Source organism: Monodelphis domestica, chromosome 7 (assembly GCF_027887165.1).
Source record: "Monodelphis domestica isolate mMonDom1 chromosome 7, mMonDom1.pri, whole genome shotgun sequence".
NCBI lineage: Eukaryota > Metazoa > Chordata > Mammalia > Didelphimorphia > Didelphidae > Monodelphis > Monodelphis domestica.
This window is the reverse complement of record NC_077233.1, coordinates 219,303,462-219,317,982: the sequence shown is the minus strand read 5'-3', so window position 1 is coordinate 219,317,982 and position 14,521 is coordinate 219,303,462. Positions and strand designations below refer to the sequence as shown.

Genomic DNA, 14,521 nt, shown 5'->3' with positions numbered 1-14,521 from the left:
GTCAGAATTAGGGGAGGATATCAAAATGCCAGGGATTCCACAAGTGACAATCATAACTTTGAACGTGAATGGGATGAACTCACCCATAAAGCATAGATGAATAGTAGGATGGATTAGAATCCAAAACCCTACCATATGTTGTCTTCAAGAAACACACATCAGGCGGATAGATACTAAAAATGTCAGAATTAAAGGATGGAGTAAGACCTTTTGGGCCTCAACTGATAGAAAGAAGGCAGGAGTTGCAATCATGGTATCTAACAAAGCCAAAGCAAAAATAGACCTGGTTAAAAGGGATAGGGGAGGTAAATATATTCTCTTAAAAGGAAGTATAGATAATGAGGAAATATCACTAATCAACATGTATGTACCAAATGGTATAGCATCCAAATTTCTAATGGACAAACTAGGAGAATTGAAGGAGGAAATAGACAGTAAAACCATATTAGTGGGAGACCTAAACCAACCACTATCAAATTTAGATAAATCAAATAAAAAAATAAATAAGAAAGAATGAAATCTTAGAAAAATTGGAGTTAATAGACATATAGAGAAAAATAAATGGGGACAAAAAGGAATATACCTTCTTCTCAGCACCACATAGCACATACACTAGGTCACAGAAACATGGCATACAAATGCAGAAAAGCAGAAATAATAAATGCAGCCTTTTCAGATCATAAGGCAATAAAAATAATGATCAGTAAGGGTACATGGAGAGCCAAATCAAAAATTAATTGGAAATTAAATCATATGATACTCCAAAATCGGCTAGTTAGAGAACAAATCATAGAAACAATTAATAATTTCATTGAGGAAAATGACAATGGTGAGACATCCTTTCAAACCTTATGGGATGCAGCCAAAGAAGTACTCAGAGGAAAATTCATATCTTTGAGTGCATATATTAACAAATTAGGGAGGGCAGAGACCAATGAATTGGAAATGCAAATAAAAAAAACTTGAAATCAAACAAATTAAAAATCCCCAGAAGAAAACCAAACTAGAGATCCTAAAAATCGAGGGAGAAATTTATAAAATCAAAAGTGATAGAACTATTAAACTAATAAATAAGACTAGAAGCTGGTACTTTGAAAAAACAAACAAAATAGACAAAGTACTCATCAATCTAATTAAAAAAAGAATAGAAGAAAACCAAATTAAAAGTATCATAGATGAAAAGGGGGACATCACCTCCAAAGAAGAGGAAATTATGGCAATCATTAAAAACTACTTTGCCCAATTATATGGCAATAAGTATACCAATCTAGGCAATATGGATGAATATTTACAAAAATATAAATTACCTAGACTAACAGAAGAAGAAATAGAATTTTTAAATAATCCCAAATCAGAAAAAGAAATCCAACAGGCCATCAAAGAACTCCCTAAGAAAAAATCCCCAGGGCCTGATGGATTCACAAATGAATTCTATTAAACATTCAAAGAACAACTAATCCCAATACTATACAAACTCTTTGACATAATAAGCAAAGAGGGAGTTCTACCAAATTTCTTTTATGACACAAACATGGTACTGATTCCAAAGCCAGGCAGGGAAAAAACAGAGAAAGAAAACTATAGACCAATCTCCCTAATGAATATAGATGCAAAAATCTTAAATAGGATACTAGCAAAAAGACTCCAGCAAGTGATCAGAAGAGTCATTCACCATGATCAAGTAGGATTTATACCAGGAATGCAGGGCTGGTTCAATATTAGGAAAACCATCCACATAACTGACCATATCAACAAGCAAACCAACAAGAATCACATGATTATTTCAATAGATGCAGAAAAAGCCTTTGATAAAATACAACATCCATTCCTATTAAAAATACTAGAAAGCATAGGAATAGAAGGGTCTTTCCGAAAAATAGTAAACAGTATATATCTAAAACCATCAGCTAACATCATCTGCAATGGGGATAAACTAGATGCATTCCCAATAAGATCAGGAGTGAAACAAGGCTGCCCATTATTACCTCTACTATATAACATTGTACTAGAAACACTAGCAGTAGCAATTAAAGAAAAATAAATTGAAGGCATTAAAATAGGTAAGTAGGAGACCAAATTATTGCTCTTTGCAGATGATATGATGGTCTCCTTGAAGAATTCTAGAGAATCAACCAAAAAGCTAGTCGAAATAATCAACAACTTTAGCAAAGTTTCAGGATACAAAATAAACCTGCATAAGTCATCAGCATTTCTAGATATTTCCAACACAGCTCAGCAGCAAGAACCAGAAAGAGAAATCCCATTCAAAATCACCTTAGAAAAAATAAAATACTTAGGAATCTATCTGCCAAGACAAACACAGGAACTATATGAACACAACTACAAAACACTCTCCACACAACTAAAACTAGACTTGAGCATTTGGAAAAACATTAACTGCTCATGGATAGGACGAGCCAATATAATAAAATTGACCATCCTACCCAAACTTATTTATCTATTTAGTGCTATACCCATTGAACTTCCAAAAATTTTTTTTACTGAATTAGAAAAAAACCATAACAAAGTTCATTTGGAAGAACAAAGGATCAAGGATATCCAGGGAAATAATGAAAAAAAAATACAAAGGAAGGTGGTATTGCAGTCCCAGATCTCAAACTCTATTAGAAAGCAGTGGTCATCAAAACAATTTGGTACTGGCTAAGAGACAGAAAGGAGGATCAGTGGAATAGACTTGGGGTAAGTGACCACAGCAAGACAGTATATGACAAACCCAAAGACCCCAGCTTCTGGGACAAAAACCCACTATTTGACAAAAACTGCTGGGAAAACTGGAAGACAGTGTGGGAGAGATAAGGTTTGTATCAATACCTCACACCCTACACCAAGATAAACTCAGAATGGGTGAATGACTTGAACATAAAGAAGGAAACTATAAGTAAATTAGGTGAACACAGAATAGTATACATGTCAGACCTGTGGGAAAGGAAAGACTTTAAAACCAAGCAAGATGAAGAAAGAGTCACAAAATGTAAAATAAACAATTTTGATTACATCAAATTAAAAAGTTTTTGTACAAACAAAACCAATGTAACCAAAATGAGAAGGGAAGCAACAAATTGGGAAACAATTTTCACAACAAAAACCTCAGACAAAGGTCTAATTACTCAAATTTATAAAGAGCTAAATTAATTGTACAAAAAAATCAAGCCATTCTACAATTGATAAATGGGCAAGGGACATGAACAGGCAGTTTTCAGCCAAAGAAATCAAAACTATCAATAAGCACATGAAAAAATGCTCTAAATCTCTGATAATCAGAGAGATGCAAATCAAAACAACTCTGAGGTATCACCTCACACCTAGCAGATTGGCTAACATGACAGCAAAGGAAAGTAATGAATGCTGGAGGGGATGTGGCAAAGTTGGGACATTGATTCATTGCTGGTGGAGTTGTGAATTGATCCAACCATTCTGGAGGGCAATTTGGAACTATGCCCAAAGGGCGCTAAAAGACTGTCTGCCCTTTGATCCAGCCATAGCACTGCTGGGCTTGTACCCCAAAGAGATAATAAGGAAAAAGACTTGTACAAGAATATTCATAGTTGCGCTCTTTGAGGTGACCAAAAATTGGAAAATGAGGGGATGCCCTTCAATTGGGGAATGGCTGAACAAATTGTGGTATATGTTGGTGATGGAATACTATTGTGCTAAAAGGAATAATAAAGTGGAGGAATTCCATGGAAACTGGAGCAACCTCCAGGAAGTGATGCAGAGCAAAAGGAGCAGAACCAGGAAAACATTGTACACAGAGACTGATACACTGTGGTACAATCGAATGTAATGGACTTCTCCATTAGTGTCAATGCAATGTCCCTGAACAATATGCAGGGATCAAGGGGAAAAAAACACTATCCACAAGCAAAAGACAAATTGTGGGAGTAAAAACACTGAGGAAAAGCAACTGCTGGACTACAGGGGTTGAGGGGACATGACTGAGGAGAGATGCTAAATGAACACCCTAATGCAAATACCAACAACATGGAAATGGGTTCGAATCAAGGACACATGTGATACGCAGTGGAATCCCGTGTCGGCTCTGGGTGGGGTGGCAGGAGGGGTGGAGGAAAAGAAAACGATCTTTGTTTCCAAGGAATAATGTATGAGAATGAACAAATAAAATAATGTTTAAAAGTTAAAAAAAAACAAACAAACACATCAGTAAAACAAAGCAAAATAAAAAGATGATCAGAGGGTCCCAGATTGAAAGATTTGGAATTGGGTGACTCAGCCCTGGATGCACAAGGAATAAGAGTCACAGCAAAGCTTTGAACCCTTAGATGCTGAGCCCAGCATTTTCCATTGTATGAAAGTAGTAGCTGGCTCTTTGGGAATCTCTTAATTTATATATTGGGAGTAAGAAAGTTCCATGTCAAGAGATTTATTCTTACTCCTCTCTAAGTTCAAGCTGTACCTTCATTCAGGCAATATGGCACCATGTGTGTTTGTGAAATTCCATCATCATCATCATCATCATAGCCATCTGTTTAAATTCTCTTCTTCCCCTGCTCAGGAGTCATTCCTTCCATTTGAACATCTGATTCCTCCTCCCATCCCCATGATCCCCTACTTAAAAATTACTCATAGTTAGAAGATTCTATTGGAGCATCTTTGGGACCTCACCTTTGCAATGGTACATTCTACTCTGCATTCTATTTACTTGTCTGCCTGCTCCATTTCCCCTATTAGATGCTGAGATCCTTGAGGGAGTGAAGTCACAAATGGATTTAATTTTTCATCTCTGAATTGTGCCTAGTTGGGTGCCTCACAAAGTGAAGGTGTTCAGGAAATATTTGTGGAATGGAAGTAGGAGGCGCTATGCACAAAGTGTGGCATAATTGCCACAGGTTATGCCTGATGGGAAGACAGGAAGAAGTAGATGATGGCTATGGATGAGGAGGGAGTGGAGCTAAGTATGATGTGTTTTTGCTATTTCTTTGCTAATTCTTTGCTAAAGAATTAGGAGGCTAATTCAACATTTTGTTTAGGAAACTTTTTCACAAAGAACATCAGTTTGGTATGATGAAGAGAGTATTGTGACTTTGAGAAACTTAAGATCTGGATTTCCATCCTCTTTCACAAACAAACAAGCTAAGGGATCATGGATAAAAACATGAATCGTTTTGAGAATCAATTTCTTCATCTATAAATGGGAGCAATAAGAGCTGAAGTATATAACTGAAAGAATTCTTGTGAAGATCAAATAAGAAAATGTATGTAAAGTATGCAGACCAGAAAGGACTACATAGATTTCAGAAATTATTAATAATGATCTTGTAATAACTTTACAACTGTCTAAAAAGAAATGGGATATTGACAATGAACTTTACTCCTATCCTACTCACCCACTACTAATTCAAGCCAAGTAGCCAGTTAGAGAAATGACATCTTTCCCCCCCTCTAACTGGCCACTGTAATTTGAATTCCTTTTATATCTCACCCACATCCAAAATCCTAACAACCTAGATTCTCAAAGACTGGGTCCAGGGTGGGATGATCTCCAGTGGCCTGATAATTTTCCATTATTCTAGTCCTTGACGTAAATTTTTCAGGAGTACAGGCCTTTACCATCTTAAAAAGGTCATAAAAGTGCCTTCTGACCTCCAGTGTTGTTGAAGGGATCTTCCTATATTCCTAGATGGGACCCCACATGGAGCTAATATGTGGGGCTAGTTATCTAAGATAGGGGCTAAAAGTTTGAAAATACTGAAAATGAAATAAGAAATTAGGAAGGCAGAGGAAAAGCACATTAACAGTTCTCTGTGTGTGTCTATGTATTTGTGTATGTGTGTATGAGAGACACATAATGACAGAAAGAAAGACAAAGGAAGAGAGATATAGAGAGTGTTGGTGGGATATATATAGTGATATATATAGTGCTGGTGGGAATTCAGGAATTAAAGCAAGAGTTCTCAATCTTTTTTATGTCATGGAACCCTTACCATAATGCATAAAATGAAATATATAACATTATAAAGGAAAGCAATTATCTTGAAATACACTTACCAAAAATATGAAAAAACCAAGCTCATAGTATAACTATATCCTAGTTATATACTTCAAATCTTATTACTTTCATTTTACAGATAAAGAAACTGATTCTCAAAAGAATTCATATTTTTTGTTTAGGATCACCAAGCTAGTTCATGCTTGAATCAGGATTCAAATTCAGATCTTGACTCTCAAAGTCACAACACTTTTCATCATACCATACTGCTGCTTTTTGGAAAAAATCAAGAGTTATCTAAAAGAAATATAAATATTAAAATTCTGAGATATTTTGGTGCTAAAACTGTCATGTAGATAGAATTAATTTATTCTCAAAAATGTGGTACCAGCCCTTCCTCTCTAAGTCTGATTCTGCTCTGTTTTCAGGCTCAGCTCAGGCCTCATCTTATCCTTTAAACCTTTTTAGTCCACAGTAATTTTGCCTTTCTTTTAACTTATAGTATTTATAATCTATACTCACTAATTTCATTCTTGTTATATCCCTTCTTGTATTCCTAGACTGTGATTAAATATTGTTTTTAAATGTGTATAGGGGCAGCTAGGTGGCACAGTGGATAGAAGAACACTGGCTCTGAAGTCAGAAAGATTCATCTTGGTAGGGGTTCAAATCTGACCTCAGACAATTATTAGCTGTGTGACTTTGGGCAAATCTCTTAACCTAGTTTGCCTCCATTTCCTCAAATGAGCTGGAGAAGGAAATGGCAAACTACTTCAATATCTTTGTCAAGAAACACTAAATGGTGGAAGAACAAATGATCAAGAATATCAAGGGAAATAATGAAAAAAAATGTGAAGGGGGGAGGAGGGGCCTAGCAGTACCAGATCTTAAACTGTACTATTATAAAGCAGTTGTCATCAAAACAATATGGTACTGGTTAAGAGACAGAAGGGAGGGTTAATAGAACAGACTTGGGGTAAATGACCTCAGCAAGACAATGTATGATAAACCCAAAGATCCCAGATTTGGGGACAAAAATCCACTATTTGACAAAAGCTGCTGGGAAAATTGGAAAACAGTATGGGAGAGATTAGGTTTAGATCAACATCTCATACCCTACACCAAGATAAATTCAGAATGGGTTAATGAATTGAATATAAAGAAGGAAACTATAATTAGGGGAACACAGAATAGTTTACCTGTCAGATCTTTGGGAAAGGAAAGATTTTAAGACCAAGCAAGAGTTAGAAAAATTATAAAATGTAAAATAAATAATTTTGATTACATGAAATTAAAAAAGGTTTTATACAAATAAAACCAATGCAACTAAAATTAGAAGAGAAGCAACAAATTGGGAAAAAATCCTTATAACAAAAACCTCTGACAAAGGTCCAATTACTCAAATATATAAGGAACTAAATCAATTGTATAAAAAATCAAGCCATTTCCCAGTTGATAAATGGGCAAGGGACATGAATAGGCAATTTTCAGATAAAAAAAATCAAAACTATCAATAAGCACATGAAAAATTGCTCTAAATCTCTTATAATTAGAAAAATGCAAATCAAAACAACTCTGAGGTTCCACTTCATACCTAGAAGACTGGCTAACATTACAGAAAAGGAAAGTAATAAATGTTGGAGAGGATGTGGCAAAATAGGAACATTAATGCACTGCTGGTGGAGTTGTGAATTGATCTAACCATTCTGGATGGCAATTTGGAAATATGCCTAAAGGACTTTAAAAGACTGTCTACCCTTTGACCCAGCCATAGCATTGCTGGGTTTATACCTCAAAGAGATCACAAGGAAAAATATGTGTACAAAAATATTCATAGCTGCGCTCTTTATGGTGGCAAAAAAAACTGGAAAATGAGGGGATGCCCTTTGATTGGGGAATGGCTGAACAAATTGTGGTATCTGTTGGTGATGGAATACTATTGTGCTCAAAGAAATAATGAACTGGAGGAATTTCATGTGAACTGGAACAACCTCCAGGAAGTGATGCAGTGAAAGGAGCAGAACCAGAAGAACACTGTACATAGAGACTGATATACTGTGGCACAATTGAATGTAATGATTTCTCTACTAGCAGCAATGTAATGACCCAGGAGAATTCTAAAGGAGTTATGAGAAAGAACACTATCTACATTCAGAGGAAGAACTGTGAGAGCAGAAACACAAAAGAAAAATATTTGCTTGATCACATGGTTTGATGGGGATATGATTGGGGATGTTGACTTTAAATGATCATTCTAGTGCAAATATGAATAATATGGAAATAGATTTTGGACAGTGATACATGTAAAACTCAGAGGAATTGCTTGTAAATTCCAGGAAGGGGGTGGGAGGAGGGAAAGGAAAGAACATAAATCGTGTAGCCATGGAAAAATTATCTTAAGTAATCAATTAAATAAAATTTAAAATTCATTAATAAATTAATAAATTAAAAAAGTTAAAAACAAAAATAAACACCAAATGGGGTCATGAAGAGTTGGAAACAATTGAACAACAACAAATAAATGTTTATGTCCTATCTCTGCAACTGGGCTGTAAGATCCATAAGGGCAGGAATCCATTCTTTTATTTGTTTTAGCCCTTATAATTCTTTGCATGATAAATCTATTGACTAGATATATATGACAATGCTACCCTTTAGATCTATGCTAATGAACATCTTAAAGGCAAAAAGATTAGAACCCTTTGATCAGTCAGTCAACAAACATTTATTAAACTCTTACTAGAGAAACTAGAGGGTTAGATTCATAGCTAATTCTATTCTAAAAGATGTTTTCTGTTCATTAAAAAACTGGTTGTATATTGAGTTTTTTACAAGCAAATCACATTTTGAAAGAATTGGGAATACCTATTTTTTAAAGCAATTCTACTGTGAGTTATTTGGTAATTCATCTGAATTGAAAATACAGATGTTCTTTTTTTTTTTGCTTTGATTTGGGTGAGAGTAAATGGTATTAGCCATTATCTTCCTGGAAATACTGTTAACCAAAATATTTGGGGTCTTTCCCAACCCCCCTATCTGAGGAGCTAAGAGCTGTATTCCAGCCAACTAGAATAAAACAAGCTTGGAAGCATGAATAAAGATAACCAAGATGCTGAGTGAGATCCTTTGTCTTTTTCAGCAGTTTCATTTTTCAAATTTTCATTTCCTTCCCACCCCATCCCCTTTTCTTTTCCTTTGGTTTTCTAAATTGTTCTTCCTTCCTTCCTTCCTTCCGCTCTCTCTGTGTATCTCTTTCTTTCTTTATTTTCTTTATCTATCCATTTTTATATGTGTGTGTGTTTATATGTGTGTCCACACACACATACACATATATACACACACATACATACACACACACACACACACACACATATATACATTCAGCTACCTCTTGAGGTCTCTCCTTTCCTTAAGGAAGCTGAAATTCACTTGAAAGGCAACATTATAAGTCTTTGGACCCTTTGAGCGTTTTTTGGTCATATTTTTCAAAAACCCTTTTAAATGTCCTTTATATAGCCAGACTCCTTAACTGATCTTCATTTTTCTTTGGCATGTATGCAATATATTTGGCTCTCAAATAGCAAGGTAGGGCCTCTGCTGGTTTCCCACCCCCAGAGTGATGCTTTTCACTGTTCATATACGTAAAGGTGACATAATGATACCCAGTCAGAAACCACTTGGACATTCTGAAGAGAAAAAAAAGAAGTGCTTATATGGATTAATTAAAACATGAGTATATGGCTAAAGCTGTGCCTTTCCCCGAACGCTGCCACTCCCAGGCCACCCCCATCCCCCAAGAGCATGGGTTAGTCCAGTGGAAGCTTTCTGGTAACTCCAGGTGCCCTGATGCAGAACATTCTGAAGGCTGGACTCGGCTTTGGCAGTTCAGAATCCCTGCTCACTTGGAAGACAGAAGAATTATAGGAATGCATGGATGGCTGGGCCTCCAAGTCACTGTGGCTGCTGGGAGAACTACTGTGTTCTCAGCTCGCTGGGGAATTCTGATGAGGCATGGCACTATGAATTCCTCTCCGAGGCCCACTGAGTGGCTTCTGATGGATGTGTCTCTTTTTAGATCAAAAGGAAGTACAGTTAAGAATAAGAAGGGTCTTAGGGAGGCTTGGGAAGGGAGCTACACCAGAGTCTACTGCATCACTCAGAGAATCCAACATTCAAAGCTCCCATCCCAGATCAGTGACAGATTTGGTGTGTGACTTTCTTCTCTGAACCTTAAAATCTCATTCTTGGAATCAAATGTTCTCCTTCTCTGGAATGTTATGCGATGAAAGAAAGGAGTGGGGAGAAAGTACTCCTGAGATGGTAAAAGTACAGTGAGAGATGCCATCTAAATGCCAAAAAGAAAACAAGAGCTATGAATATATACTTGCCCACATAGCACTTCTGCAAAATCTTTTTCCACATGCACAGTTCAACAACAGGTTTCAAGAAGTAGATGAAAAAAGCTTCCCAAAGTTCTAATAGCTTTGGGATCTTTTTATTCCTCAGGGGAGGAGGGCATGGGGGTGGGACAGGGCCACATGTCAACCTCACAACATAAATGCTGCCCCTCTGGGATAATCTGGAAGCAGTATTTCTTGCCTTCACTCCACCCCCCCCTTACCCCCCACAAATGGCAGTGCCTAGAGCCAGGTAGCTTTTTCCTCCCACGCTAGCAACAAAAGATTTTGTCCATAGCTGGGACAGGCAGACCATGTTTTCTCCTCCAGCAAAGCTATGTAGGGCTGAACAGCAAACCTTCAATTATCCCAGTGCACATCTGCAAAACCTGCTCAACTGGAAACAGGCATACAGCTATTTCTAACCCTGCCTTCAACCCCCTTCCTGTCTGAAAAATCATTTTTGAAGACAAAAAGAAATGAAATAAAATAAGTCACCAGGAGTTACTGTTCATTCTGTTTTTCCCCTAGAGCCAAATTTAACTACCACCATGCAAATGTCTATGTGATGGCCCATGCTGCCACTGCAGTGAGATGCTGCCATGTCACCTGCAGATGGACAATGCTACAGATCAGATGTTTATTTTTTATGGTTAATGAAGATGGAAGAAACTCTAATTAAGTTTCCTTCTTGCAAGGCCTACCATTTTCCATAATCTGAACTAACCTAACATATGCCCTGCTACTATCCAACATGGGACTCTCCACAAGGCTGAGTCAAGCCAGTCTCTTCCCTGTTCTTCACACGAGCCATGGTCATTCCTGGTGCGATACCCTTTGCCCATGCTGGTCTTTCCACCTGAAATGCTCCCCATAGTTTTTGCTGCTTATCCAAATCCTACCTGAAAGCTAGCTAGCATGCCATCATCTCAATTACACAAGTCTACAGCGATCTCTCTTTTTTCCCTTCCTCTCCATTGGAGTATTTTTTTTCAATATTTGTTTTACACCCTTAAAAAAAGAATCCCAGGATTTTTTCTCCTCTGTGTTTTCATCTATGATCCGGGATACCAACTGAGGTTGTAGGCACAATGAACCCAAACTGACAGGACAGCAGCCAATTATTCTGCCACTTTTCCAGATCTTTCAGTTGAATATCCGATCTGGAGCTGATTACAGCACACTTGTTTAATCTGCTCATGAGTTTACATCCATTTTTCCTGCTCTGTGATCATTGATGATTTCACATTTGCCAATGTAACTGTGATGACAGAAGCACAGTTAAGAACTGAACAATTACTTTAGAACATGGTATAATAAGAACCTGGCTTTTCCTCAAATTGTCGATGCTTCTGAGAGCATTTGCCAGGACATTCATGTGCACCACAGTGGTGGCACTGCAAGATGACATTTATTAACAATCATGGGTTCTGTAGACTGCACTGTGCTACCCCATAAGTGAATCTCAGAGACAGTCAGACCCTCACAGGCCACTTATTACAACCTGTAGCTGGCACAATAGTCTACTCTAAAACAGCTCACATGGTCATCCAGCCTTGGTTTGAAGACTTTCAACAAAGGAGAATTCATTATGTCCCAAGATAGGGGATTCCACTTTGCCATAGGTCTGATTTATTCAGAATCTTTTCCCTTAAATCAAGCTTAAATCTTCCTTTTTGCAGCTTTTACCTATTGCCCCATAGTCTATCATGTTCGAAGAACAATTCTGATTCCTCTTCTTGGTGAGAACTCTTGAAACACCCAAGGAAAACCCCCATAAGTCTTCTCTTTTTCAGGCTCATTATCTTTCCCCTAACATTTCTTTGCTTACCTAGCCTGTTCTACTGACCTACTTTATTATTATCACTTACTAGTGCTAAATACTTCTTTTTTCAGTCCTTACCTCCTCTCTTAGAATCAATACTAAGTATTGGCTCCAAGGTAGAAGAGCGGTAAGGGCTAGGCAATGGGGGTAAATGACTTGCCTGCTAGGAAGTGTCTGAGGCCAAATTTGAACTCAGAACTTGTCTCCAGGCCTGGGTCTCTATCCACTGCACGAACTGGCTACCGTGTGCTGAAAGTATTTTTGATGATTATTTCTTTCTAGTACAATTTTAGGTCTTGAAGTGCTCATTTCTCTTCATTTTTACTACCCACCCCAATTTTTGCTTGAAATTCTAGTCCTTTTTCTTCCTCTAAATCAGTCTTGCTATTATATTTGGTTTAGTCCTACTAAGTACCCCCTTGGTGGTACAAATGGTATAGCACCAAACCTGTAAATTAATTTCAGTAGTATCATCATTGATATTATATTAGTAATCAACTCAATTATGAACAATGACTATCTTATTTAAGTCATTTTTAATAGCTTTGTAATTATACATACCTACATATTTTGAGTGTTTCAGAGTTTGATTCCTTAGCATTTTTATGTATTTTGTAGTCATTTTGAATGAGATTTCCAAATGTTTCCTCTTGGATTATGTTATGTTGGACTATGTTATGACTATATTGATAAGTGGATAAAGTTTGTGGATTTATTTTTGTATCCTGATGTTTTATTGAAGATACTGGTTATGTTTCTTTATTGATTCCTTTGGGCATCTATGATTTTTCAAAGGTCAGTGATAAGGGTTCAGTAATCCCTTCTGCCAGTTCTTTTAGCATTCTCAATTGTATCTACTCTAAACCTTGGGGCTTGACTTTACAAAAGATGGCCAGATATTCTTTTGCCTTATCTTGAATATTAATTCTTTATAAGAATTTTTCTTTATTTTCTAGTCCAAAGATCACTCTTGTTAGCAGAAAAAAAGAAAAGCTTTGAGTATCTCTGCCTTATCTCCACCATGATTCCATCCACCTTTGCCAGTTGTCAAATCCCTTCTTTGATCTCTTTCATATTACTTAAAAAGAAAAAAGCTCCAACCTTTTCTGTTGCCCCTAATTTTTTCTGAGTCTCAGTCAATTCTGAATTTCAATACTAATGTTGTTCTTCTCATAGGCCTGTGCCATGCTTTTGCCTTTATTTCTCTTACTTATGTTTTGCTGGGCATATTTGTTATAAGGTGTCCCCTTTCTCCTGGGAAGAAGAGAAAAGAAATGCTTTTCAATTGAAAAACAAAACAAAACATTAAAATCCAAGTTTATTGCTGGGTTTACATTTGTAGGTTCTATAAGAACAAATCTTGAAAGAAATATTTAAGCCAACTCTCCTTCCTTTTCCTTACTAGTCCTGGATTTCCTTTTGGGCCTTCACAAATTCAATTTTGGGAGTTTTCCATCACTCCTGGCCAATTCTCCCTTGCAGAATTTTATGTGATAAGATCTTACCTACTCTTTCTCAGAACCATTTGAAATCCACTCTCTTTGAAGTGGAGCCTGTATGGCCTACCATGCTTGTCTTCCCTCTCCTCCATTATACATTTTAACATGGAATGGTTGCCATCTTCTACAGTCTCTCCCTCTTGGGAAGAATCAGAGTCATAAAAGAAGACACTATGTTTGGTTTCTTCACTTTTAAAAGGATAAAACTAATTATTAAAGAACAAATGAGGGGGCAGCTGGGTGGCTTAGTGGATTGAGAGTCAGACCAGGAGATGGCATGTCCTGGGTTCAAATCTGACCTTAGACACTTCCTAGCTGTGTGACCCTAGGCAAGTCACTTAACCCCAATTGCCTAGCTCTTACTGCTCTTCTGCCTTAGAACCAATACCCAGTATTGATTCAAAGATGGAAGGTAAGGGTTTAAAAAAAAAAAGCAAGACATTTTTCTCTTCTTGTTCAGAGGACGTTTAATGGAATAAAATGGCTTTTGTTTCTGCTTCCTTTCTTCATTCAGATGCCCCCTGCCACTTAACAACCAATTATATGCCTTCTCTATTGCTTTCTTACAGTTTAATGTATTTTGGTCTTTACTCCTATACCTATATTCTAGGTTTCCTGATGGCAGAGACTCAGATCTTCTTTGCTTGCAGTATTTCTCTCTCTACTGGGTCTATGATGGGTTCTACATAAATAACTCTTATTTTATTTTTAAAGGTACATTTATTTATTTTTGTTGTAAAGATATTTTATTTTACTAATTACATGTGACAAGCAATTTCCTGATAAATTTTCTGAAGTTATATATCATCCAATTGTCTCCCTCCCTTTCTTC

At 36.8% G+C, this 14,521-nt stretch overlaps 1 protein-coding gene and 1 pseudogene across 8 annotated transcripts in view; both read right to left on the bottom strand.

Moving 5' to 3' along the window:
• Nucleotides 1-14,521, bottom strand: part of MAD1L1 (mitotic arrest deficient 1 like 1) — a 999,035-nt gene that overhangs the window by 189,899 nt on the left and 794,615 nt on the right. The window lies entirely within an intron of this gene.
• LOC130455399 (40S ribosomal protein S15a-like) overlaps nt 1-14,521 on the bottom strand; it is a 38,706-nt pseudogene extending 24,185 nt beyond the window's left edge.